The sequence below is a fragment of the Eptesicus fuscus genome, chromosome 3 (assembly GCF_027574615.1).
Source record: "Eptesicus fuscus isolate TK198812 chromosome 3, DD_ASM_mEF_20220401, whole genome shotgun sequence".
Classification (NCBI taxonomy): domain Eukaryota; kingdom Metazoa; phylum Chordata; class Mammalia; order Chiroptera; family Vespertilionidae; genus Eptesicus; species Eptesicus fuscus.
The window spans coordinates 103,424,283-103,437,432 of record NC_072475.1 but is presented as its reverse complement, the minus strand read 5'-3'; positions in this window follow the sequence as shown (position 1 = coordinate 103,437,432).

Sequence of the window (13,150 nt, the reverse complement as noted above, 5' to 3'; positions counted from 1 at the left end):
GATTGAAAAATTAAAATGCAAGAATTTAGACCAAAAGTCTTTCTTTTTTTATTTTAAAGTTACCGTAGCTTATCTTCAATCATTATGCCAGAATTAAACCTCTATCAATTTGATAGTGTATATTAATATATCTTCTAATTTTTGTGGTTCTTAAACTTTGGTGTACTGACTTAACTGCATCAGAAATACTTGGAAATTTCTTTATAAATGATAATTCTCAAGTTCTACCTCAAATATTCTGATATAGGAGTTATGTGTTAGCATGGAATGTGGTGGATTTGCAGACAAGAATGGTCAATGGAAGCAAAGTTTAATGAGAGAAGTCAGTCCTGGAAAAGGTGCAGCTGGGGTTCCGGGAGCAGGCCAGTGTCCAGAGCTCCTTCCCATGTCACGGTCAGGTGTTCAAGTCTATTAGTCCATGTGTAGAGCCCCACACGGCCATAAGCCACGTGGATGCAGGGGAACACATCTGCCATAGGAGCACCCAGTGCATTGGGGAAAGAGAGCAAGAGAGAGGAACACACGCCTTTTTGTATACATGCTTGCTAGCTTTTGATTGGTTCTTTTGAAGAATTTTGGCTTAGTAACATGCTTGGGATTGATTACATGCCTCACTGCCTTGTGATTGGTTATCTGCAAGCTGCCTGTCTTAGCAACATCCATACATTTTAAAGTTTATGTCTCCTATGCAGGCCCTTCTTTCCCTGCCTAGTTGGGGTGTCTTAGTAACTTTCACCAATTGGGTTCCCTGGTTTTACTTCCTCACTGCCCCTCCCCCCATGATCCCAATTCCTGACTACCTAGTTTCCCTCTGTTTCCTTATATGGACCTAGGAATATGCATTTTAAACCTTTTTTTGAGCAGCTTTTAATTTATTTTTATGACCAACTAGGTTTGATGTCACTGCCTTAATCTAGAACAGTCAAACCTTTTGTGATTCTGATGTCATATTATTCTATTTTTAATTTTAGAATTCTTCTCTCATTCCAACTCCTAAGGATATCAGAGTACATTTTAGTCTTTTTTTTTTATGAGAGCAAATTTAAATTATTTTTTCTTTTAGAATTCCATGGCAATTGTTAGATAACTGAAGACCTCCTGAAATATGGCAATGATAAAGTAATTGCTCTAACTGTAGGGGTGATTGTAGTTCCATCTGAATAAGGCACTATTTGAAAATGAGACAGTAATCCCCTACCAGTTCTTTGCTTGAGTTCTTAAATCTGGAGAAGTAATTTCATCCTGGGTTGGTGATTATTTGAGGAAATCTCATTGTGCCTTTTAAAATGATAATGTGGACTTGATGGGGGAAGATGAAGAGGAAAAGTTGGAGGCTTTGCCAGCACTTTCATGAGTAAGATGTTCCATGACCAGGAGGAAAGGCATTTCATGGGAATATAAAAATAAAATGTTCTACTTCACAAATACATTTTTACTAATTTTATTTAGGAATTTCAATACTGGCTTTACTCTCTGGGGTTATAAGCCCAGAAATGCCTATTGCTAAACATTTAGTTGATACATTCTGGGTTTATTTGGAGGGGAAGGAATTGGCTAGTTAGATTAATTTATTATTAAAATCTACAGATATTCAATTTGAAATGTTTATGCTTAAAAAGGCACATATAAATTCATGAAAATAGTAGTCATTTAAAAAAAATTTTTTTAACCTAGAACTCTGCCCTCTGACATTCAAGCATCTAGTTCCTCTTCTCTTGCCTGCCAGAGCTAACAGCCAGAGCCTCTTACAGAAGAGAAATCAGATGTAAACGCTGATCAATCCTATTCGGTTTGAGCTTTGTACCACTAACAGGACATGTGCTGTTCATCTGTCTTTGGATCAAATGGGGAGTTTTGGTGCCGGCCTGCAGTGAAATAGAGGGCCCAGAGTCTGTTTTGCAATGTGTATGTTTAAAAAATGTTTTTATTAATTTTAGATAGTGAGGAAGGGAGAGGGATAGAGAGATAGAAACATTAATGAGAGAGAGACATTGATGGGCTGCCTCCTGCATGGCCCCTACAGGGCATTGAGCCCACAACCCAAGCATGTGCCCTGACTGGGAATCAAACCAGGGATCTCTTGGTTCAAGGATTGATGCTCAACCACTGAGCCATACAGGCCCAGTACAGTGAGTGTTTTTATTCAGACTGCAAGCTGATGATACAGACATAGACCACTCTGTATCTGAAATCACAGAAATGAAATTGCTTGAGGCCTCTCTCTAATCCTGGGTTAACTAAACAATAACATCCACATTGAAATGGTGTGTGTGATTATGCACATTAACTGCAGGTTTTCCATCAGGTTTACCACTCCCCTGGGAACTTTAAATCTCACTGTAGCCAGTCTCTAATTTCTTCTACTTTCTATTCTGTTCATAAGTGCAACTTGGGATTCAAAGCAGAAAGACATTAGCAAGGCTTGGGAGTTTATAACTCCATCTTTGTGGATGAAACAAATTAGCAGTCAAATCCTTTGTGTAGATCATTGTATCATCATCAAGATTAGAACAAAAATAATTTTAAATTTAATTATAGGAGGTGTGTATATAAGATAGGTAGGAAAAGAGTTATTTAGACATGAAACGTAAAACAAGGATAAGTGCACAAAAGACATATAGAACTATATCAAAAATCTGTGGTAGGTCCTGCCCAGTGTTTCAAAGCCACTAAGTCCTCCTAAGGCATGGAGTGCACACACACACACACACACACACACACACACACACACACACACACACTGTATTTGCCTTCTAATGCCACATAACAAATTGCCACACACTTAGCAACTTACAACACTAATTTATGATTTCACAGTTCCCATGAGTCAAGAGTCTGGCATGTTTTAGTTGGGTTCCCTGCTTAATGTCTCTCATGGCTGAACTCACAATCTCAGCTGACTGTATCTTCATCTGGAAATTCAACTCGGGAAATCCACTTCCAAGCTTTCTCAGATGCTTGGCAGAATTCATCTCGCAGCTGTCTGACTGAGGTCCCCATTTTCTTGTAAGATGTTGACCAAGGATCACTCTTAGCTCCTTTCCACAGCCCAGAGGGCTCCTTCCATGGGTCTCTCCACAACATGGCAGCTTATTTCTTTGAGGACAGCCTATGGGCTCACTGAATTGGGTCAGGCCCACCCAGAATAATTTCCCTTTGAATGAACTGAAAGCCAACCATTAGGGACCTTAATTATATCTGTAAGATTTTTTCACCTGTGTCATTTAATGTAACTTAATTATAAGATTGATATCTCACCATAATCTGCCTGCACTCCAGGAAAGAATTTTATGAAGCATGTAAAACAGGGAACAGAAATTTGGGGAAGCTGTCTTAGAATGAACTCTAGTATTTATAGCCTTTGTCTCAATACACATATCCTAGCCTGATTTGCATTCTGCCTCACAACCTATTCTTTATTTTTACAAGCTCAAGGCCATTATGATTTCATTATATTTCTCATCTTTGGCCTTCAATTTCTGTGTCACTACTTGTGATGTCTCATGGCCTAGGCTGCTATTGTTGCTTTACTTGGAGACATTACTTGGCCTTTAATACTTGTTCAGTTTCTAGGTCAACCTACAAACCCTTTAACAACAATAACGGCAGCAACAACAATAATAACAGAAAACATGAGAAGATGCCATACGCGCAGAATAGTTTAAAGTGACTGCATGTGTATACCACGTGTCTACCATTTCTTCTCTTTGCGGGTTTGACTTAGGCACTCAACCAAACCAAGCAGGGAAGTCTTATTTTTAAAGTATGGAGAAGTGTTATCTTACTTTTAAAAATCATTTTCTTGTGTAAGAGTTAATGACTGTACCACTGTGGAAATCAGTTTGGATGTCCCCCATGCCTCAACAATTCCACTCTTAGTTATACAACCCAAAGAATTGAAAATGGGTGCTTAAACCAAACCTTTTACATGAATGTTTATAGTATCATTGTTCACAATAACCAAAAGGTGAAAACAACCCAAAATGCCCATCAATTGATGAATGGATAAAGAAAATGTGTTATATTTACACAATGAAATGTTAGTCCACTAACATTTAATGTTAAAAGGAATAAATAAAATTATGATATAAGCTACAACATGGATGAAATGTAGAAACATTATATTTTAATAATTTCATCATATTTTCATAGGTAAAAGAAGCCAGAAACAAAATATTGCATTTCCATTTATCTGAAATAACCACAATAGGCAAAGCTTTAAAGACAGAAAATAGATTAGAGAAATAGAAAACATAAAAAGCAGGTGGTAGGTTATGTTGAGATTTCTTTCGGTGGTGATAAAAATGTTCTGAAATTGCTGTGGCGGTGGTTGTATGTGTGTGTGAATATACTAAAAATAATTGCACTGGGGACTTTAAATGGATGAATTGTATGGTATGTAAGTTATATCTCAGTAACACAGTTAATAAAAAGAGTTAATAACTGCTAAAACTGTTAGGTAAACAGTGGTGAAGCATGAACCCTTTTCTCAAAGCCTAAGTAAAAAATAGAGCCTCATTTATAGCAAAGTGACTTACCCTTGGCCAAGTCTTTTTCATACACTAAAAATATGTTTTTCTTTAGTTTTTGATCTGAGGAACTTCAGTGAATTTATGTTGTTTCTTAGTCAGATTAAGAGAGCTCTCTGAGAGGTATATGTGTGGGCTTTGATCATGGACTCTAGAGAGAACAGTAACTCACCATTGCTTTTGGAGATTATTTACTTGTTTCTCTTACTGCCAAGTACCTTCATGGGGAGTGTTAGGAGGGGTGAAGGGGGACGTTCACATTTAGCTTCTATGGGATCGTTAAGCAGCTTCACAGATGTTGTTTTAGCACACTGGCTGCAAAGTCAAACTCCAGATGTCGTGGCCATGTGGAGTTAAGTGAAGCTAAACTGGACCAAGAGCTTCAAGGGAGAAGGGAAAGAGAAGAAAACCAATAGTAATGGGCACTTCTGAAGGGAGGCATCCACAATCTTCTCGTTAATGAAGTGTTTTCCTTATTAAGTAATTGCCACATTTAGTAAATTAGAACATATAACTTCCATATTTTAGATGAGAAAAGTAAGACCTAGAGAAATGGTCACAGTTAGTCAATTGTGGAGTTGTAATTTAGTCACAGTTTTTTTTAAAAATTTATTTATTCCTGAAGACTTCATTCTCCCAACTCTTCTTTTTTCACTCTACATGAGTGATTCTCCAATGAGGGAAAATTTGGGAAATATCTGGAGACATTTTGATTGTGATAACTGAGTGGGGGAATGCTACTGGCATTGAGTTGGGTAGAGGCCATGGATGTAGTTAGATATTCTGCAATACACAGCACATCCTTGCAGAAAGAATTATCTGGCCCAAAATATCAGTAGTGCTACTCTATATGCAGCTTAGTATCTCATCAACTTCCATGTGTTCAGCAAAAATCCATTGATGATTCCAATTCTCACATTTATATCCCTAGTTTGGATATTTATTAAGAGCTTTGAACTTACCATGCAACGGCTCCCTAGAAATATCTTCTCAAAAATTACCCAAACTCAAAATATTTAGTTGTCACATATTTGGTCAGTATTTAGATTTTCAATTATGACATTATATGACAGCACAATTTTGTTTTACACTTTATTTCTTTGAATCAGGATATAAATAGAGGCTACACATTGGGATTGCTAGGTATGTCCCTAAATACTCTGCTAATCTATAGTTTTCTTTCATTTATTTTGTGATGTAGGTTGATTTTGCTGATTGTAACCTTTGTTGTTCTCAATTTCTCATACATTAGAAACTGTTCTGGAGGTTTGATTAGATTCAAGTTCAACTTTTTTTTTTTTTTTTTAGCAAAATTAATTCACAGGTAGTAGTATGTTTTTCTATTAGGATGCATTTAAAGTCTAGTTGTTTTTCTTTTGGAGTTTTAGTAGCATTGTTGATCAATACCTACCTCCATTATGTCAAATGGGCATATACTAATTAAATCATTTCTTCCTTATGTATTAGCTGTAGTATTTCAATAAAGAAAAACTTTCCCTCATCTAATATTGGTTACCTCTTTGTACAGTTCATATAGGAAAGGTAAGCAAATGCTTAATTATTTCTTTTAATCATTTTCAAAATGATTTACTGGTACTCCTCAGTGACAACAAAATAGTTTAATACTCTATTATTATGCACTGAAGGACTGACACTTATTTGGTATGTTTTACTCCATTGTAGTGTTCATCAGTATTGACACTCAGATCATCCCCTTTGGTGAGTGAGAGCCTTTTGAACTTGGATCCTTAGTTCCTTCAGATGTTGAAGGTTTATACATTGGACTGAGGTTCCTTTGTCTATCTGATCCTGATAATTTCCTTTTTATTTTTTCAGATTTCTGTTTTGTAGATGGTATTCGTATTATTACTTAGCTTTAAAATAACATCTTTTGTCATGAGGCAAAACGAAGTATCTGGGGAGGGAGAAGAGTCAGGAAATGAAGGAGTCTGCTGTTTTGATCTAAGTTCTCTCTTTAAAAAAATTAGCTTAATTGAGATATTAATGACAAATAAAATTACAAGACATTTAAAGTGCACATTGTTGTGATTTGATATATGTAAACATTGTGAAAGAATTCCCTATCTAGTAATTAACACATCCATCACCTCACATATTTATCTTTTTGGGAGGTGGGGGGAGGTGAGAACATTTAAGTTCTACTCTCTTAGCAGATTTCAAATATATAATACAGTGTTATCAACTATGGTCACCATGTCTTGATCTAATTTCTTAGAGATCTTTCTAAAATGTAAACAAATTATGCCACTTGCATGATTGAAACTTGCATTGCCCCAGAGCTGACATCAGAATCAAGTCCCAACTTCTTAAAGAGCCCCTTTATCCTCTAAATCCTGCATAGCTGGCTTCTTGTCTGGCCAATTTGCCCTGCTTAAACTTCAGTCATCTGGAATCCCTTGCAGTTCTCCCATTATGGCACTGTGTGAATGACCCACATCCCGCATGGTTCAGGGTTTGGGCTCTGGAAGAGGGGCCACATGCAAATGAAAGAGACGTGACAAGAAATAATAATTTGGAAATATTGGGGGACCAGGCAGGAGCCCAGCTCAAGAGGAAGGACTCTGCTTGGGCTCCAGCCTTGCCATCCTTTTATTCAATTTTGGGATACACCTATAGCCCTTAGGCAGGCAATTTCCAGTAACAGGCAGACTATCTTATCAGTAAGGATTTACATGACTGTCTGGTAGGGAAGTTGCTTCAGCTACCATTGTCTGGACTAAACAGTGGGTGTACAGACCTGACCTTTGCCAGAGCTCAAGGGTCACCAGCCTTCCGGGTTCCTTGTCCACACCTCTCTGCTAGTGAAGACATTGGGCGGCTTCCTGCAGCACTGTTTCTCCAGCTTATTATGTTTTGCTCATCATGTTCTTTCTATGTGATCACCTAGAACGCACTCCCCACTCTCTCCTTTGCTTCTATTTCTCCTTGGGGCTTATCTTATATTTTATTTCCTCCTTGAGGGTTTGGCTATGTCTCCTAATTTTTCTGTGACAGTTCTAGATTATGCCTGATGAAGATCAATCAGTTTATTTATTTTTATTTTATTCATTTTTTATTAAGGTATTATATGTGTACATATCTTACTATTCTCCCCCCCCCCACTCCCATACATGCCCTCACCCCCCAGTGTTTTGCATCCATTGGTTATGCTTATATACATGCATACAAGTCCTTCGGTTGCTCTCTTATCTCCCCCATCTCTCCCTAACCTTCCCGCTGTAATTTGACAGTCTGATGCTTTACTGTCTCTGTATCTATCTTTTTGTTCATCAGTTTATAATGTTCTTTATTATCCACAAATGAGTGAGATCATGTGGTATTTTGTTTTCATTGAGTGGCTTATTTCACTTAGCATAATGCTCTCCAGTTCCATCCAGGTTGCTGCAAATGGTAAGAATTCCTTCTTTTTTATAGCAGTGTATTATTCCATTGTGTAGATGTACCATAGTTTTCTAATCCAGTCATCTGCTGATGGGCACCTAGGCTGTTTCCAAATCTTAGCTATTGTAAATTGTGCTGCTATGAACATAGGGGTGCATATATCCTTTCTGATTGGTGTTTCTAATTTCTTAGGATATATTCCTACGAGTGGGATTACTGGGTCAAATGGGAGTTCCATTTTCAGTTTTTTGAGGAAACTCCATACTGTTCTCCACAGTGGCTGCACCAGTCTGCATTCCCACCAGCAGTGCACGAGTGTTCATTTTTCTCCGCATCCTCACCAACACTTGTCATTTGTTGATTTCTTGATGATAGCCATTCTGACAGGTGTGAGATGGTACTGCATTGTTGTTTTGATTTGCATCTCTCGGATAATTAGTTACTTTGAGCATGTTTTCATGTGTCTCTTGGCCTTCCTTCTATTTTCTTTTGAAAAGATTCTATTTAGGTCCATTTCCCATTTTTTTATTGGATCATTTATCTTCCTTTTATTAAGTTGTATAAGCTGCCTGTAGATGTTGGAGATTAAACCTTTATCAGTGATAACATTGGCAAATATGTTCTCCCATTCAGTGAGCTTTCTTTTTGTTTTGTTTATAGTTTCTTTTGCTGTAAAAAAAGCTTTTTATTTTGATGTAGTCCCATTTGTTTATTTTCTCTTTAGCTTCCATTGCCCTAGGGGTAGTATCATTGAAGAAGTTCTTTCGGCATATGTCTGAGATTTTGCTGCCTGTGGATTCCTCTAGTATTTTTATGGTTTCCCATCTTATGTTTAAGTCCTTTATCCATTTTGAGTTTATTTTTTTGTATGGTGTAAGTTGGTGATCTAGTTTCATTTTTTTGCATGTATCTGTCCAATTTTCCCAACACCATTATTGAAGAGACTGTCTTGACTCCATTGTATGTTCATGCCTCCTTTGTCAAATATTAATTGAGCATAGTGGTTTGGGTCGATATCTGGATTCTTTATTCTATTCTATTCCATTGATTTATATGTCTGTTCTTGTGCCAGTACCAGGCTGTTTTGAGAACAGTGGCTTTGTAATACAGCTTGAAATCTGGTATTGAGATCCCTCCGATTTTATTCTTTCTCAGGATTGCTGTGGCTATTTGGGGTCTTTTTTTATTCCAGATGAATTTTTGGAGAGTTCTTTCTAGGTCTGTGAAATATGCCGTTGGTATTTTAATGGGGAGTGCATTGAATCTATAAATTGATTTGGGTAGTAGTATGGACATTTTAATGATGTTGATTCTACCAATCCATGAACATGGTATGTTCTTCCGTCTGCTTACGTTTTCCTCTATCTCTTTTTTCAGTGTCCTGTAGTTTTCTGTGTATAGGTCTTTTACTTCCTTAGTTAAGTTTCTTCTTAGGTATCTTAATTTTTTTGGTGCGATGGTAAATGGGACTGCTTTTTTCGTCTCTCTTTCTGTAAGTTCACTATTGGTGTATAGAAAAGCCATAGATTTCTTGGCGTTAATTTTGTATCCTGCTACATTGCCGAATTCATTTATTAAGTCTATTAGTTTTTTGATGGAGTCTTTCGGTTTTTTTATGTACAATATCATGTCATCTGCAAATAAGGACAGCTTTACTTCTTCTTTTCCAATTTGGATGCCTTTTATTTCTTCTTCTTGTCTAATTGCAATGGCTAATACTTCCAGTACTATGTCAAACAGGAGTGGTGAGAGTGGGCATCCCTCTCTTGTTCCTGTTTTAGGGGAAATAGTTTTAGTTTTTGCCCATTGAGTATGATGTTAGCTGTGGGTTTAACATATATAGCTTTTATTATGTTGAGGTATGATCCTTCTATTCCAACCTTGTTGAGAGTTTTTATCAAGAAAGGGTGTTGGATTTTGTCAAATGCTTTTTGTGCATCAATTGATATGACTATGTGATTTTTATCTCTCAATTTGTTTATGTGATGTATCACATTTATTGATTTGTGGATATTGTACCATCCTTGAATTCCTGGGATAAATCCTACTTGGTCATGGTGTATGATCTTTCTGATGTACTGCTGGAGCCGATTTGCTAGAATTTTGTTGAGGATTTTGGCATCTATGTTCATGAGGGATATTGGCCTATAATTCTCTTTCATTGTGTTGTCTTTATCTGGTTTTGGTATTAGGGTGATGCTGGCTTCATAGAAGGAACTTGGAAGTGTTCCTTCCTCTTGAATTTTTTGGAATAGTCTGAGGAGGATAGGTTTTAGTTCTTCCTTGAATGTTTGGTAAAACTCTCCTGTGAAGCCGTCTGGCCTCGGGCTTTTGTTTGCCAGAAGCTTTTTGATGACTGCTTCAATTTCTTCCATAGTTACTGGCCTATTGAGCTGTTTAGATTCTTCCTGATTGAGTTTTGGAAGGTCATATTTTTCTGGGAATATGTCCATTTCATCCAGGTTGTCCAGTTTGTTGGAATAGAGTTGTTCGGAGTATTTTTTAACAATCCTTTGTATTTCGGCGGGGTCTGTTATTTCACCTCGTTCATTTCTGATTTTGTTTACTTGGGTCCTCTGCTTCTTGGTGAGCCTGGCTAGAGGTTCCATCAATCTTGTTTATCCTTTCAAAGAACCAGCTCTTGGTTTTGTTGATCTTTTGTATTGTTTCTTTGGTCTCTATGTCATTTATCTCCGCTCTGATCTTTATTATTTACTTGCTTCTGCTTACACTGGGCTTTTCTTGTTGCTCTTTTTCTAACTCTTTGAGTTGTAGGGTGAGGTAATTTATTACCATTGCTTCTTGTTTTTTGCAGTAGGCTTGTAGAGCTATGAACTTCCCTCTCAAGACTGCTTTCGCTGTGTCCCATAGGTTTTGGATTGTTGTGTTTTCATTGTCATTTGTTGCCATGATGTTTTTTATTTCTTCCTTGATCTCTCTGGTAACCCAGTCATTGTTTAATAGCATGCTGTTTAGTCTCCATGTGTTTGATTTCTTTGGATTGTTTTTATTGTAGTTGATTTCCAGTTTTATGCCACTATGATCTGAGAAGATGCTTGATATGATTTCTATCTTCTTGAATTTGAAGAGACTTTGCCTATGTCCCAACATATGGTCTATCTTTGAAAATGACCCATGTGCACTTGAGAAGAATGTATATTCTGTGGTTTGGGGGTGAAATGTTCTGAAGATGTCAATTAATTCCATCTGTTCTAGTGAGTCATTTAGGATTGATGTTTCTTTGCAGATTTTTTGTTTAGAGAATTTGTCCAATGGTGATAGTGGGGTATTAAAATCACCTACTATGATTGTATTGCTGTTAATCTCTCCCTTGATATCCTTCAGGAGTTTTTTTTTATGTATTTGGGTGCTCCTGTATTGGGTGCGTATATGTTTACCAGAGTTATTTCTTCATGTTGGATTGCTCCCTTTAGTATTATGAAGTGTCCTTCCTTATCTCTTGTTATGTACTTCACTTTGAGATATAATTTGTCAGATATAAGTATTGCTACCCCAGCTTTTTTTTCATTTCCATTCGCCTGGAAAACATTTTTCCATCCCTTCACCCTCAGTCTGTGTGCGTCTTTTTTTCTGAGGTGGGATTCTTGTAGACAGCAGATATATGGGTCTTGTTTTCTTATCCAATCCGTTACCCTATGTCTTTTGATTGGGGCACTTAATCCATTTACATTTAAAGTTATTATTGATAAGTACTTATTTGTTGCCATTTTCATTCTTTACCCCTGTGTTCCTTCTTCACTTCCTATTTCTTCTTCTTCTTCTTCTTCTTCTTTTTTTTTTTTTTTACAGCAGACCCTTTAGCATTTCTTGCATTGCTGGTTTGGTGGTGATAAATTCCCTTAGTCTTTTTTTTGTCTGTGAAGCTCCTGATTTCGCCTTCACTTTTGATTGATAACCTTGCTGGGTACAGTACTCTTGGATTCAGACCCTTCCTTTGCATGACTTTGTATATTTCATTCCATTCCCTTCTGGCCTGATGAGTTTCTGTTGAGAAATCAGTTGCTAGTCTGATGGGGGTTCCTTTGTATGTAACTTTCTGTCTCTCTCTGGCCGCTTTTAAGATTCTTACTTTGTCGTTGGTGTTTGCCAATTTAATTATAATGTGCCCTGCCGTCTGTTTTTTGGGGTTCATTTTGCTTGGGACTCTGTGAGCTTCTTGGATTTGTGTGGGTTTTTCTTCCCTATTTCAGGGAAGTTTTCTGTCATTATTTCTTCAAACAGGTTTTCTATTCCTTGCTCAGTTTTCTTTCCTTCTGGAACCCCTATTATGCAGATGTTGTTTTGTTTTGTGTTGTCCCAAAGTTCCCTTAGGCTCTCCTCCTGCTTTTTAATTTTTTTCTAGAAGCTGCTCTACTTGGGTATTTTTTTCCATCTTGTCTTCTAGATCACTGATGCAGTCCTCTGCTTCTTCTAGTCTACTCTTGATGCTTTCTATTGAGTTCTTTACAGCAGCGATGTCATTTTTCATTTCTTCTTGGTTCTTCTTCATTTCCTCTTGGTTCTTACTCATATTGTCGAATTTTTCTTCCATTCTTTTCAGCCACCTTATGACCATTTCTCTGAATTCTTTCTCTGATAGGTTGCTTGCCTCTATTTCGTTTACTTCCTTTTCTGGTGATGCCTGTCTTTCTTTCATATGCGGGCTATTTCTTTATATTCCGATTGTCTCTCTTCTCTGGATTTCTGGTTATGTAGTTCTCTCTCTCCTGCATTGACTTAAAGGCACAAAATACAACACAACCAGGTACAACACACAAGGCACTAAACAGAAATGTATTCACGATATTAATAACCTCCAATAAAGATGACCACCAGAGAAAGGCAAATTAGGGGATAGGAGAGAAAGAAGAAGAGGAAAGAGAAAGAAGAAAAGAAAAAGGAGTGTCAAAATAAAATTGGGAAAAGGAAAAAAAGAGTAAGAGAGACAAGAATGAGACTAAGAGAGAAAAGGGGAACAAACTATATATATGAGGAGAAAACTCAAATAGAACAACCACTAATCCCAGCAAATGCCAGCAACAAGTACCTGGAGATTAATACAAACTACAACACCAACTGATATCAAGCGAGGCAAGGGAAAACAGAAGTAAAAAACAAACAAAAACAAAGCAAACAAAAAAAAAACAAACAAAAATGGAATAAGCAAAACAATCTCACAAAAAAGCATAAAAATTCGATATAATCAACATTCAAGCAAA